Source organism: Callorhinus ursinus, unplaced genomic scaffold (assembly GCF_003265705.2).
Source record: "Callorhinus ursinus isolate GAN/ISIS: 27379988/994484 unplaced genomic scaffold, GSC_fseal_2.0 scaffold8, whole genome shotgun sequence".
Lineage (NCBI taxonomy): Eukaryota > Metazoa > Chordata > Mammalia > Carnivora > Otariidae > Callorhinus > Callorhinus ursinus.
Genome location: NW_027397070.1, coordinates 9,619,495 through 9,635,636, shown reverse-complemented (window position 1 = coordinate 9,635,636; position 16,142 = coordinate 9,619,495). Strand labels below are relative to the sequence as shown.

At 39.0% G+C, this 16,142-nt stretch overlaps 1 protein-coding gene across 8 annotated transcripts in view; it reads right to left on the bottom strand.

The window, feature by feature from the left end:
* ARHGAP5 (Rho GTPase activating protein 5) overlaps positions 1 to 16,142 on the bottom strand; it is a 104,671-nt gene that overhangs the window by 64,939 nt on the left and 23,590 nt on the right. For 6 of the 8 annotated variants that reach the window (XR_012378955.1, XM_025870191.2, XM_025870194.2 and 3 more), the window contains exon 1: positions 7,971 to 8,109. The exons of 1 other annotated variant lie outside the window; for it this stretch is intronic. The gene's annotated coding sequence lies outside the window, so the exon portion shown is untranslated. Of the gene's footprint in view, positions 1 to 7,970; positions 8,110 to 8,352; positions 8,480 to 16,142 lie in introns of those variants that run through there. One more of the 8 variants, XM_025870192.2, reaches the window with a different exon arrangement.

Genomic DNA, 16,142 nt, shown 5'->3' with positions numbered 1-16,142 from the left:
TTCTATACTTTAAAGTTATTATACTTTGTCAGGAAATTCCTGTTGGTCCCATCTTCAAAATATATGGAGAATTTATCACTTCTCATTACATTTATTGCTCTAATTCTGACCGCATCCACCATCATATCTGGCCCCAGATTATTCCAAAGGCTTCCAGACTAGTTTCCCTGCTTCCATTCCTGCTCCTCTTCCCCTGTCTATTACTACCAGAGCAGCCAGAGTTTCTTTTAAACATTAAGTCAGAGCTTCCCATTCTTAGGCCCAAAACCTTCCAGGAGCTCGTAAAAGTCAAAGTCAAATCCTTTCTATGGGATACTATAACATCTATCTTCTCCAACCCTATCTTGCTCTCTGACCTACTCTCATATATTCTCCCATTCTCATTCTGCTCCAGTCACACTGAGGAACACTGTTCCTCGGCATGTCTCTGCCTTTACACTTACTTTTCCTAATAACCCCCAAAATCCTCCTTGCCTCTTAATTCCTAAGTTACTATACAACTTATTTATTACTTGTCATTAACTCTTTCCTTCTCCCCACCCCAGACCATATTTAATAAAGATCCACAAAGGCACAAATCTTTATTTCACCAATGTATTTCAAAAGCCTCCATGAGTGCTTCCTATATACTAGCTACTCAATAAATGCATGAATCCTAATAAATATTAAAATCAAAATGTTCTTAGTTCTTTGGCCAAAAAAAAAAAGAGGAAATAACATCATGTTTTCTAAATAAGCACTGTACTATATTAATCTAAAAGATTTTCTGAAACTATTAATGGAAGGGCGTGCAGGTGACTCAGTCAGCTGAGCGTACTGGTTTCAGCTCAGATAGTGACTTCAGGTCACTGAGATCAAGCCCCCGAGTCAGGCTCTGCGCTCAGCACAGAGTATGCTTAAGATTCTCTCTCTCTCCTTCTGCCCACCCCCCTTCATGCTCTCACTAAAATAAATAAATTAATTTAAAAAACTATTAATGGAGGAAATGTACATGTATTTCAAGGTCCCAAAAAGTCAAAAATTAAGCATCAGAATGAAGACTATGATCTATAACATATTCAGCCAGAATAACCATCTAGTTTTTGTTTTTGAAACAGTTTTTAGAACCACAAATTATAAGAAATTACATTTTCAAGACCTAGTTACACAGAAGGATCTTTGTAGTTACATGTTCCATCTTCTTTAAGTCAAATAAAATATCCCTTATATAAACAAATATTTGAGAAAAGACAGATCCAAGCCTGAAGATTTCACATATTTCACAGTTTCAGGCAATCTAGACTGGCTTAATGAAAGTATCAACTGAATTACTAAAGATGAATATGGTACAATGTTGATATAGTATTACTTTTCTGAATGCTGTTCATTCTCAATAACAAATTCATCAATGCTATGAAAAATTAGAAGAGGAAAGCCATTTTAACATACGTGATAACTAAGTAACTGAGTAAAACAATGTAACACCTGTAGAAAAGTCAATTATATTCCATTATATTGTCTTTGACCAAGTTTTCTACCACATAAGCATATAATCTTAAGGTTGAATGGAATGCTAAAGACATCATTCCTATGAACTGGTCTTTACACAAAATTATAATCAAATGAATGAAAAGAGAATCTATTAAAAATTTCAACTTACACAGTAGACTAAATAACCTGGAAGCATATCTTGGTAGGATTCAGGATTAAACTATGTTAGGATGGAGATTTTGTTCTGTTTTTTGGTTGTAGTTGTTTATTTGTTTTACCATATTACCAACACCCTGAACAGTGCCTGACACACAGTGGGTACTCAAATATTTGACGACTAAATGGGTCACTCTCCATACTCAGATCCTAAACCACTAGGCAATCTTGAAGTCGTATTTGTAATCAAAATTAACAAAAATTACAACAATGCTATGGGCCCAAAGACTATTAGTACAGCAGTATATTCTAATATAAAAGTCCAGTTTTTTTTTCAAGACCAAAAGTCTTCTTGTCAAGACAAATTAGTTAAGCCTGAAGGCTCAATGGAAGTACTTCCAGGAGGGTCCAAATAGGCAGTACTTTGGGAGCACCCCAAGCCCTACTCAACAAAGACAATTCTGCTTTTATTCATTTTTATCTTTTGATATTTCAAGTATTTATTGTTTGAAAAAAAGTTTCACTGCATAAAATATTTGAAAACCAATGACCTAAATTATTTCCAAACAGATAACTACCCTATTATTTAATGAACACTTTCTTCTAACATGTTATGTCCAAAGCCTTGGTACCAAGTTACTCTCAACTCTCTAGACCATGTCCTCACTCTGTGGTGAAAACAGAAGAACCAAAGGTCATTTCATTTATATCAACCTATGTAAACAACCCACTAAGTATTTACTCTGCTTAGCTACTATCTGAGCTTTATGTCAGAGGTTTTGAGGGTACAAAGGTATAGTATAGGGAAGTCCACTAAGCTAGCGCTATGAATATGTTCACCCCCCCTTCCAGAATCTTGAGGTCTTTTCACTGGAGAACAGAGAAGTGAGGGGAATGTCATGATTTGACATTCAAGATTATAATGCTGTAACAGAGGAAAATCATTATTTTCATTATACAAAATACATTAGGTAAGGCTTAACAATTTTCTTAATGACGGGAACATTAGAGGTTGGATAAGAATCTCAGGAACACATATAGACTAAAAAGAAGGTACAGATTGGAAAAAAAAAAAAAAAGGCTCAAAATAAATTCCAAAATTTTTAAAGAAACTTTATGGCACCATAACTGAGAAGACAAAGGCAATGTGCTATACCATGGAACTGATAAATGCAATAGGAATTCAAAAACATGAAAGATCAGTGCAAGTTGGAATAGATCAGGGTTTGGGAAAACTTTTTCTGTAAAATAGCCAAACAGTAAATATTTTAGGCTTTGCTCCCATACAGTATCTGTTAGTAACTATTCAACTCTGCTGTCACAGCACAAAAACAGCCATACACGATACTTAATGAATGACCATGGTTGTGTTTATGAACACAAATTTGAATTTCATATAATTTTAACATATTGCAAAATATTATTCTTTCAATTGTATCCTCAACCATTTCAAAATCTAAAAAGCCATTATAAAGAAACAGGACAGAAGGCTAATCTGGTCCAAGGACCATAACCTGCAGACCCCCCGGAATAGATTAAGCTTCAGTGAGAAGAAAGGATTTGAATTTCAAAAAGTCGTTCCAGGTGTTTGATTAGGGTGGAATGGTTGAGCACAGTTGCCATGCTGAAAAGTAGACTTACTATTTTGTTTATTTCTGAAGATATAAGGTATGACTATAGAAAGTCTTCAAGGGCAAGCAGGAGTCAGATCTTATAATAAGCAGTAAGAAATCATTATAAGCTAGAAATGGAATACAAAATTAGATTTGCTGAGGCACAAAGCCCGAAAGATGGACAAATCCTGGAGGCTTAACAGCACCTGAACTACCACAGAATTGAAAAGAACAATCCAAGAAAAAGAATTTGGTGACTGGCTGCTAATTTTAAGAAATAAAGACAAATGAATCAATGTTTCTTAACGAAAAACTAATCAGTTTCAGCAACAGATGGTGGTGTCACTTGAGTTTCAGGTGGCAGTATTTCTAAAGAAAAATGAAAATAGAGAAATGAAATGAGGCAACATCAAAATCAGTAACCTAAATTTCAAGATCATAAACTTAAAATTATTTGAGACCATTTAATACTCTTTTAAGAAACATCTGAATACTTACTTAATAAAGAAGAAATCTGGATCTTTCAATTCCCCAGATCATAGAAATGTTAATTTTCCACTAGTTCTCTAAGCAACCAAAATAAAAATAAGTAAATAAAAAGAATTATTATTTGGTTCCGAAAAGGTAAGAAAAGGTAAGTATGGAAAACAAAATTTTGGATCAGGAAGAATACATGATCAACAGGAAGAAAATTAACAAACTATAACAGAACCAATGCACAAGTTTTTCCAAGGTTGCTAGTAATGCCAAATACAGCAAAGAAGATAAAGAGTAACACAAGAATTGTTTATTTCACCAACATTCCTTCTATTAACCTTGTCTTAATACTTTTCCCTAAATCTTTCAATTTCACTCAAAAGGTACAAACTGATGCTCTTAAATTTTTACCTTATATTTTCCCCTCACCAGCCAATCTATCTTCACTTCCTTGTGCTTTTGGTCCACAGTGTCATTCACTTGTTCTTCTTACTTACCCCAATCTTCCCCAACTTCTAAATCTTATCTCCTTTATCTAAATTCCTTTACACTGATTTTAAAAAATCAGTATGCCCTGCCTTCTATATGGCTCTTCCACTCTATCTTGAGCTGGCAACTAACCATTCCTAAATTGTCAAACTCTTTCCCCACCAAAGCTATAAGCTCTTCTAAGGGAGTAATATTTTATATTTCCTTGTATTATTCACAGTGCCCTAGCTGCTCAATAAAATACTGTTCAGGAACAAAACAGGCTAAATCTAGTATGAAGCTAGAAAAATGAAAATTTACTTTTACCATTAATTCTTCATGATGAAAAAAGCTTGAGAATCTAACCAAGTGACATACACACATCATATTTTAACCCTAAAATTATGAAGTTATACATAACTCTTATTCCCAAGTAATAGTTCTAAGGAGTCAAACACAAAGACATGACCAAATATTAACATCTATTTTTACTGCAAATCTAAGATATTGTGGACCGTCAACCTCCAAAATACAGTGGAAAAAAAAGACCAACCTTGATTACCATCTCTCTTATATTCAAACTCCTATTTGCAGTTAATACATCCAAATTCAAATGATTATTCTGTAAATAATTCCCAAAGGGCACCTGATAGAAATAGTTATTTTTCTGCATTTTTTAGTACTTGTATGTACTTATTCACTCCTTTAGTTACTACCTCTTCAACTAAAGCTCAAGCTACACAATCTCTAATTTATCTTGGTATCCCCACAGCCAGGCACACAGTAAATGCTAAATAAAGGTAATATGAATTAATGAATTACAAAGCAGAGGCTTTAGGTTTCCTTTATGCACAGATTTCTTTTTTCAAAGGAATTCTTATATTTAAGTACAACACATTTAACAAACAAAAAAGGAGCTGCTGGGTTGTCAGAGGAAGTCTCAAGCCATCCAGGAAAAATCCGTAAGTGGTTGAAGCAACAGAGTTTTAAAACCAATTAAATTAAAGTTCACACTTAAAAATTCTTAGCACTGAACTATTTTCTTAATTTCTAATATAGTTGTTCCTGGTTTGAGAAAAATGATTAACTACAGCCTTCATTTAAACAAACAGGAGCTTGATTACTCAAGTCACCAAATGATGGATCACTTTATCAAGGTTTCTTCACCATTCATTATAGAAAACCAAGCTCCCCTGGTGTACTTTAAATGTATTTTACAAATATTTTTTAGGTACACAGATATTATTAAAACCTAACACCATACAACACTTCTTGAGTAAATTATATTACCTGCATACCTTCTTGGTGTGCAAAGAAAAAAATCAGGGGTCTTACAGCTCTACAGAGTTTTTATAATAATTTGTATAGAAACTAGTTTAAAACTTACTCTGTAGCCACCAAGAAATTTTCTATTATGCCATTTCATAAGGTAACCTATTTCTATTATGCCATTACCATAAGGTAACACTTACCTTAAGGCCTGCTAATGTTGAAAAAAGTTTAGGAGAATTCTGAGACAGAACTTTTCCTTCAGTATTAAAAAACTGAGTTACAAAACTGTTTTCTAACCACAACTTCAATTCTAAAAAAGGAAATACAATATTTTATTCCTTTAAAAAAAAGCTTAACTTTCAAAGTCAAAATAATTATTTTCTTCAAAAGAGTCTGTGTACTGAATATGCTTTTCAAACAGAAAAAAAGTGTATGTGTGTGGAGGGATTTCAAAGCATTTTGGAGATGTGAATTTAAGATACTAATTTTGCAATACATTTTTTAAATTGCTAAAGTAATTTAAATGGGGTGGGGTGCTTAAAAATGACAAAGATAATCAGGTTTCTGTGACAATTCTTTCTTATAGTGAAGTGTAACCCACCCACTCCCCAAAGCCTTTGTAAGGAACGTACACAAAGAATGGTAAAATAACAACACATGCTGAGGAGGGTTAAAAAAAAGTAGCCTGCACAGGACAACCAAATCAATTGTTATCTAGTCATCTGTGTCCTTCTAACTAGTCTACTTTAAGTCAATCAGATCAATAGCCCAATAGCACCTTTCTTGAGAGTTAAATACCCAGGTATACCCAGCTTTTCAATCATGTATGTTTATTCATAAAGTGCTCTAAGACCTATGCAAGTTTTTGGTGATCCATACTTAACACTCTTTTCCTCTGCTCTACCACAGATACGGGAAACGAGAGTCAATTTGAAAAGGATAGATGAAAAGGCCAAAAGTGAGAAAGCAATTTAAAATGGAAATAAAACCTTAATCTGCAAACTGTCCAGTAGGTTACCTATACAATATGTATATCTAAAACTACTCATTAAGAATACGGTTTTATCATACTGAGGTCAAATAAACTGGAATTGACAGTAAAACATCTCCAAAACACATTTTACTAATGTATCTTAACCAAATATTTTTCCAAATAGTTGCATCTGGATCAAATTTTTGCTAAAAGAACCATTTTAAATGGAGATTTTGAGAAATACTTCCTGAAGTGAACGCAAATGCACTGAACGCAAATAACTCCCCCCCCACTTTGAAATTGAGTATTGGTTTTGGATGTTTAAAATGAAGACGGCAAAACCCTCCCCTCCACACCCCTCCCCAACACCTGTAGAAGGCAGCAAAGGCAAAGATCAGTAAATACGACGTATTCCACCGTTTTACACTTGAGTATTTTAAAAAATGGTATTGTTTCCTATCACAGAGGGGGAAAAACAAATTTTCGGTAGGAATTTAAACTTAAAAATGGGCGTACACACAATCTGTATGCCTATTTTGGTCTAGGTTTAAAACACTTAAAATTCCCATTTATTAAGCATGAGCCAAAACTGGATTTCTATCATATGGCAAAAGTGTAAGCGTCTCCCTACAACTTTCTCGGAATTTTACCAAACGTCCTAATAGTTTGCCTTTACTTCCGAGCACCTTTCGGCGCCAGCTACACCCACAGTCTCCACCTCACTCGCATTTCTAATAACGCTGAAGAGGGAGGGTGTGAGGGAGTATTTATGTGTGGATAAGTGCGCGCGCGCTCCCGCGCGGTTCCCCACCCCCACCCCGATACTTTTCTTTAGTAGGAACAGAGGGAGAATCTAAAGGTTATTCTCGCAAAAACTCAATATCAAAGCCTCAAACCAGCCGCAGTCAACCGATAAGACTCCGGGTTTTGGTTGCGCAGTGCAACTTCTCACACCCTACCCCGAGCTTTCGCAGCAGATGGGAAATTGAAGAGAACCCAAGCAGGAGTGGGGGAGATCGGGAAAAAGTGAAAGGGCCGATCCCCCTGAAAGGCGCTTAAGTTTGCAACGAAGATTGTGTTTCCGCGAATATGCGCCCACCCCCCTCCCCCTTCCAGGTGGAACTCGTTAACAGCAGCAACCCAGCCAATAGACACCGCCACCTTCCCTCCCCACGTACCATCGGAGAGCAGGGCAAGTGAGGGCGGCGGGCGAGAGCGGACGCCTGGCGGGGCCGGCGCGATCCCCGGCCACCACCAGGCCTCCGCCGACCCCGGCCGCGTCACCTGTGGAGAAAGCGCCCCCTCCCCCGGCCTCCCTGCCCTTCACGCCGACCGTATACACCCCGCGCCAGCCGCTCCCCGCTCGGCCTGCGCGGACGGAGCGCGGCGCCAGGCTCCCCTCCGTGGCTGCGGGGCCCCAGCGCCTTGAACTGGTTACAACCGGCGGCGGCTACCGAGCGGGGCAGCCGGTGGCGGGAGGGTCCCGGTCGGGGAGGGGGAGAGCGGGCAGGCCCAGAAGAGCGGGGATCACAAGGTCCTACCTAACACCGTCGGTCTCCTCCGTCTCCTCCTCAACGGCAGCGGCGCCGGCGGTGGCGGCGGCAGCGACATTCCTGGGGAGCGCTCCCGCCGCCGCCGCCTCCTCCTCCACTCTCTGCTCGCCTCTCTTCCCCGGCGCGCTCACCAAGCGCCGCGTCCCTTCAGCCACCTCCGCCCGCCCTCCCCAACACACACGCCCCGAAACCTTAAGCCCTACAGCTCCCGCAGCCGGGTAACCCACCCTCCCACCCTCCCTCCCGCCACCAGCGGCGGCCCCGTCCCTCCCCCCTTCCCCTGTGCCCGCCGCCGCGCCGGGCTCAGTAATGGCGGCCACTCGGGCTCCCTCGCGCTGACGGATCTCTCTCCCTCTCTCCCGAACTTTACCTCAGCATCTCTCCCGGCGCGCACCGCCGGAACGCACGCGCGCGCGCGCAGCCACACACCCGACCGGGGGCGGAGCGGCGGCGCAGCCTCGACGGGGCGCGCGCACGCGCGCACGCGCACCCGCACCCGCGCCGCCCTCCCCACAATTCCCCGCCCCCGCCGCCCTCACCTCGCGACTCCTCCCGCGCCGCGCACCCGGCTGGGCCCCGCCCCTGCCCTCGTCTCCGGGGAGCCTGGGAAGGCGCGAGCGCTCGAGCCGGAGGGAGGGGAGCAAGCGCGGGGCCGCGTCCTCGCTCGCGTCCGGGCTCCTCGATTGGCTTCTGCCCCTCCCCCTTCTTCCTCCGCCTCTCCCACCCATTGGTTCCCTCTCCTGCTCCATTCCTTCTCACCTTTTCCCTTTTACCCATTGGCGTGAGTATTTTTCCCCAGCTTTCCCCTTTCTACGTATTCTCCTCCGTCCCATCCTCCACGCTTTAGAAGCTGCAGACCATGCAACCCTGAGCGCGGTCGTTTGCGAACCTTCCCTGCTTTCTCCCTTTCCTTCTGTTCCGGTTTCTGGGTGAAACTGAGAGCAAACCACAATACTGCAAAGGAACCTGGTATTGTGTTAGCCGTTGCAAAACAACGCACGGGCACCGAAAGATTCTCGATAAATCCCCCTACGGTCTCTGAGCATTAAAGAATTCAAGGGAGAAAAATATTTGCCCTAGCTTGTTCGCGGGGACATGCTCTCATGTCTACTCCTACGTATGCAGCCAGTTTTCCGCCTGGGGATCGCTCGCCAACTACAGACATCACCCTCCCGGGACCTGGTGCCATGCTCACCCAGAAGGCAAAACTCCAAGGGAGCAAGAATCCCTTTCTCCGTCCACATCGCACGGTTGCTAACAGGCCCGTGGTTTATTTTGTTCTTATGGAAGTTATGCGAGATACCAAGATTTAGGGGCTTAGGGTGGCCCCAAAGACGCCGGCTCACACCAACCCAACCTTAGGAACCAGGCTTTTATTATCCTACCTTAAGTATATTCAGTATTTTTTGAGACATGGAAATTTTACAAGTTTGGGGGTACACTGGGCTTTCGGTGTATTTCTTTTCCGAGCATTGGTGTTGAAAGGTGGAGAAAAGACGGACGGTAGAAAAATGCCTTTCCTTTTACCATTGAAGAAACTGATGACTTGTGACTTTCCCAAGGTCATCAGAATCTGTCTTACAGAGAGGTCTTAAAATTAGTTGCCAGCAGATAAAAGAGTGAGCAGAAACAAGTCTACCCCAACTTGTTAAGTCTAAAAGAAAGAAGCAATTTCGGGGAGAATCTGGGGAAAGATTTATTTATTACCTTGAAAACAGTTCATCATAAGTAAAGTTATATATGAAAAATCTTTTAAGTTCCAGTTATTCTTTATTTCTATGTTACATAAGGTACTGAAGTTAGCCAAGGTTGCTTTTTTTGTGTTATAATGATGCAGCTGCTGCCAACCAGAAGTACATTTATGGTCTGTTGGTAAACTAGAAAAAACAAAAACTGCCTTTTGGTAAAAATCAGAAAATATGTCAGTAAATCTATCACAATATTCCAGCAGAAGTTTGTTCCACACTCCTGCCCCTCTACCGTCCATATTTCTCAAAGGTAAACTTAATAGACAAAGCAGAAGAGACATGTTTAATTTCTTTATGTCTCTTACTCCTCCCTAATTTCAAAAAGGCATCACTGAAATTCCTTACTCCAGCCACTTTCTTGCACCTGAATGGTACCAAATAGGTTAAGTAGTTAAGGTCTGTAGGCACTTCTTTCTTTCAGTTACAACCCATAGGCAAGGGAAGGATGCAAAAGAAAACTTTCAATCAAAGTAAATATAGAGAGGAAGGAAGAAAAGGAGAGGAAGAAATTGGGGAAAGGGAGTGGAACCATAAATGTGAGGTACTAATGCCGTAAGTACCCATACCCCCTGTGCACGTTGGAAAGCTCATGCATTTAAATGCATTTCTTGACCTTTGTACTAAGAGTCTTTAAAAATACAGTAAGCTGATTTAGTGTCACAACTTTGAAATGTTAAGTGTTATAGAGTGTCCACCCTAAAGATACTTTAAAAATTACTTCCTAAATAATCAGAAATTTCATAACCATGGACATGTATCAACATAAACCCAAGTCAAATAAATTAGGTAACGTTTAAAGGAGGCATCATCATATAAAGAAGGTGAAAATTACACCTGCTTTATACGATGATGCTTCCTTTAAAAGAGGACATGATATTAAAGAAGCAAGACATGATTCTGGAGGAAAAACAAGACTTGAAATGTCATGTTCTCATAATGAAGACCCAGAAAATGTAACAAACAAAGCCATGATTTTCAAAGGATAATTTTCGTAGCTGACATTACTGTTAGTCCTCCTACATCATCCATCTTGATTTAAGGGGTCTGGAACTTTAAAACTTTGCTCCTTATCAATACTAATAGTCTAAAGCTGCTGACCAGTATGAAAAAAATTAACAGATTTTTATTGTTTTTATATTACTTGCTCTTCTCAAAAAATAAAACATACACTTTTATGTACAAATAAAAATGTGAACATGGGATTCGGGGGCCAAAGTCCTGTGCTTGAAAATGCTCAGATATCTACAAATAAAAGGCAGTAAAGAGGAAAAAATAAAACAAAAACCAAAGAATAAGATGGCATCTTTTAAAGTTGATCAGGAACCATGCCTTCAAAGAAATGGCTTTAAACATGGGGGGCACCTGGGTGGCTCAGTCTAAGCGTCTGCCTTCGGCTCAGGTCATGATCCCAGGGTCTTGGGATCGAGTCCCACATAGGGCTCCCTGCTCCGTGGGAAGCCTGCTTCTCCTTCTCCCACTCCCCCTGCTTGTGTTCCCTCTCCCGCTGTCTCTCTCTCTCTCTGTGTCAAACAAATAAATAAAATTAAAAAAAAAAATGGCTTTAAACACCCACCCTCCCCACCAAAAAGGAGAAATCTTGAAAAAATAAGTAATGTATTCTTTACACACACACATGCACACGCACACACGAGAGAGAAAGAGAGAGGGATGGAGTAACTATTACTAAGCTCTCTCAGATCATCTACTCTTCTTATCTAAAATAAAAAATTTAAGCACTTGTTCTGCTGCACTGGGTAATTAAAATTACTCGAAGCTTTGTTCCTCATTTACTTTGAAAAAATTAGCAGAATAAGATTTTGGTCAGGCATTTTAAGTTTTTAATTTAAATATTCTCCACAAATTTCTAGTTCTTTAACACATCCTAATAAAGTATTAATATGCATGGACTTTCTAGGATCAAAAGAGATGACAGCCATAAATGTTATCAAAATTCCAGCTCTATCATCAGTGATAACACTACAATATTTCAGATGTTGGATGCGATTGGTCTTCAAAAGAATTTACCCTCTAGAAGCAGGTGCACCCCCTGCTGGAAATCTCTAATCATAACTACTTTGGCTTTTTTGTGTTTGTGTGTGATTTTATTTTTTCTTTTTTTTAATAATTTTTTATTGTTATGTTAATCACCATACATTACATCATTAGTTTTTGATGTAGTGTTCCATGATTCATTGTTTGTGCATAACACCCAGTGCTCCACGCAGAATGTGCCCTCTTTAATACCCATCACCAGGCTAACCCATCCCCCCACCCCCCTCCCCTCTAGAACCCTCGGTTTGTTTTTCAGAGTCCATCGTCTCTAATGGTTCGTCTCCCCCTCCGACTTACTCCCCTTCATTCTTCCCCTCCTGCTATCTTCTTCTTCTTTTTTTTTTCTTAACATATATTGCATTATTTGTTTCAGAAGTACAGATACTACTTTGGCTTTTATAGCCTCAGTCAAGAACAAATGAAAAGCCAAACAAAGGGCCTTTGCATTCGTAATAAAATTGACCAATACTTTTTGCCTGTCTGATACAAGACAGCTTCTGGACAACAAACTACTTCAGAATGTCACCTGATTACAGACAAAATACACAAAGAAGTTGGAGAATAACAAAGGCAAATTAGCTAAATAACCAGGCACTGAACAATTGTTTATTGTGTAATTTCCTATTGAATTTCACAACTCATTTCTACCTCCCACCTAACCCCCACCTCCTGCCTAGAATTCTCTCTTTCTCCCTGTCTGATACAGTGAGAACTATCAGGTGGACAGAAGGTGGAGTAAGATGGGGTGCTATTCCCGCAAGTAGGCAAATGGTGATACACCCAATAACCCCAGTAACCACTCACTGAGTTTGGTGCTGAAAGACTTTCCCCAAATTTGTTTTATGGCTACCAATGATATTTTCAGCATGAAGAAAAGGTGCTAATTATGTTTTGGCTCTTACTGTAGAAAATATTTTGACCAGATTTAAGGTAATTGTGAGCATGGGACTGGAACAGTAGGAAAGTAATGCATTGACCTTCCTGGCATTTTGTTCCACAGAGCCTTGTTCTGTTGATTTTCCAGAATTGTATTTTCAGACTGAAATCCCAAAGATGGTATCAGAGTCTAGCTTCAAAATGTCATGTTCTTGCCATTCTGGTCCTAGGACATAACTGAAATAATGAAAGAAGAACTCTATTTTTGAATAATTAGTATTTTATAAAGATTATTTGTAATGCAGACTCCTTTTAAAGGGATAACAATTCATTCAGGTCCCACCAGCACAAATACTTTCGTTAGACAAAAATCTTAGTTATTTTCTCTCACAAAAGGAGGTATTATTGGGTCATCTGGACCTTCCATTGAGTTTTTATGAGATACCACAGCTTGAATTTAATCAACCCCAATAAGGTTAACCCTACAAAGCTAAAAAATAATTGCAGAGGTTGCTAACTGAATTCTCTCTTTGAGATTGTTACCACTGTCATTTGTAAATCATTACAATGGGAAACAGGAACTCGTATTGCTTGACTATTTAACCACAAGAACATAATTTTTTGAATACCCCTCATTCCTGCTCTCTTTAGGCCACATTTGGATTGTGAGCCCTGCTAGGTAAGAATTGCAAATGAATGTTTGGCCCTATACAATAACTAGAACATGGTTAGTAGAAAGTTCAATGAATGATGATAATAATAATATGAAACACTCTAGGTTTTATGGATTTCTGTGGATATATTACTAACAGAAGGCTTTAGATTATATTTTGAAATACTAGCTGAGATAATCACTTTGGAAAATACAAATCAGTTGAAGAAATCGCTGAATTCTCCTGTGAAAGTAAAGTTAGATGTCCTTCCCTGAGCGCAACCCACAGTTCTCCACGTCACATCTCTCTAAAAGGTAAACATGAGTGACTAGCAAAAATAACTGTGGATCTGAAATATCAGGGAACATTGTAAAGAACTGGTGCAGATTAAGAGTTTCTGAAATCAATGAGAAGCTGTCTAATCACTTCACAATTAAGGCTTTGTTATTTTTCCCTATTATTATAAGCTGCAATAGATGATAAATGTTTGCTTTGCCAATCCATGCTTCTGCATTTTCTTCAAAAAGCCTCTCAAATAATAAAGTGGTTTTTCTAATTGGACACACATCTTTCAAACATATCTATTACATAGTGATGGATAATAATACTCTTGTTTCTATTTGGTATATATATACTATGAAATATTATGCAGCCATCAAAAAAATGAAATCTTGCCATTTGCAATGACATGGATGGAACTAGAGGGTATTATGCTAAGCGAAATAAGTCAATCAGAACAAGACAAGTATCATATGACCTCACTGATATGAGGATATTGAGAAACAAGACAGAGGATCATAGGGGAAGGGAGGGAAAAATGAAACAAGATGAAACCGGAGAGGGAGACAAACCATAAGAGACTCTTAATCTCTGGAAAAAAACTAAGGGTTGCTGGAGTGGAGGCGGGTGGGAGGGGGTGGAGTGTTGGGTGATGGACATTGGGGAGGGTATGTGCTATGGTGAGGGCTGTGAATTGTGTAAGACTGATGAATCACTGACCTGTACCCCTGAAACAAATAATACATTATATGTTAATAAAAAAAATTTTTTTAAATTAATATTCTTCTTTCCCCAAATAGGCTTCCAATCTCTCTTCAGCACAGTCTAGCACAGGACTATAGCATATGCTTCATTTATTTCTAGCTTTAGTACCCACAGGTAATTCTATTTTCTCCTCAAAAAGTATTTACATTAGAAATTCTGAGATTTTACAAACATGGTAATAAAGTAAAGGTAAAGCAGCAAAAATTCATAATGTGTCCTATAGATCAAATTCTTGTAAAATTACATTTAAATGCAGGCAAATATTTAAAATATTTTAAAAGTATAGATTTTTGAGATAGAAAAATATATTGATTTCTGTGGGGAAAAAAATCAGGCTACAAAGAAATAAAGGTAGTATGATTCCATTTTTGTAGAAAGAAAATGTATTGAAAACAAGATGACAATATTACTGACCAACATGTTAACAGAGATTTAAGCCAGATGGCCAGATTATAGCTAATATTAACTTTCTCCCTTTTGCTTTTCTGTATTTTCTAATTTTTTACAACAAACATTATTTCTTGTGCAATAAAAATTTGGAGTATAGTGGTGTTGAAAATGGAGAGATGCAATATTTAAAGCAGGGATGAGGTAAACTGTCTGGAAGCAAGTGCCTATCACATAAATCTATTTTTTTCTCTTTTATTATTTCCTTTCTTCTCTCTTTTTTCCCCTCTTACTCCTACTTTAGATTGTTTCTTCTTTCTTCCTTTTTTACTTTTTGAATCTCTATCTGCTTTTCCTTCTCTCTTAATTATCTCTTGGGCCTTTTACAGGCCACCTTGGGCATTGACTGGTTCCATCTGAGCAATCTCTGATGTAATGGAACGAAATGGTCTAGGTAAACATATTATTGCCATCACTGGATTGTAGCCTGTCTTTGATGACTTTTTCTTTTAAGGTCTTACAGACCAAAACATATCAAAGAACATACATTTTGTTATATTTAATGACTTTATTTTTAATTATGTAAATCTGCCAATAGTATTGCCTATGTTGCTGGTGATCTCATGGCACAGATTCTATTTTTAACCTGTTTCTACACTAAGACTCTGTTCAAAAGCTTTCGGGTATAGAAAATAGATAGTATCTCTAATGCTGATGATGCTGATCTGATCTTTCCACATGCTCTGGTATTTCCCTTTGGACCACAAGGATTATGATAAAATGTATTCCATTTGGATGGTTTCCCATGTGGATTTGCTGATATTTAGGTTACCTTTGGCTTCCGTCACCCCAGGGAACTGAAGGTTGCTGTTTTAAGTCTGGGCATTTATCTTGTAGCACTCTTCTTCACTACATCCTCCTCAAAACAGTACAATCAATTACCAGTTTAAAGAAGAGGCCCAAATGGTCTTACTACAGTGCAAAGGAATGCTGGGGCACAAATTCATCTGCAGTAGAAAGCCCACCAAACTGAGAGTCAAGACACCTGAATTTGTATCTCAGGTTTTGCTTATTTTGTGACCTTCAGAAGTCATTGAAGCTCCCTGAGCTGAAATTTCTGCATCCACAAAATTGTCCCTTTGCCACTCCGACATTATTAAGTTTGAAATTATTTTGTAGGGTTAGCCCAGGAACCAGGCTTCACTTTTTCCTGGTTCACACTTAATTTAACACCCACCCATACCCACTACCACACCCAGGACAAAGCTGTTACTTCTCAGCTTCCCTATCGGTTCTGTCTAGGGCCATTACTTTGTCTCTCCCTACAAAGAGAAAAAACAAAAACAAAAACAAAAAACCTTCATCCTGATGAAACTAAGTTAATTTACATTCATCTAAAA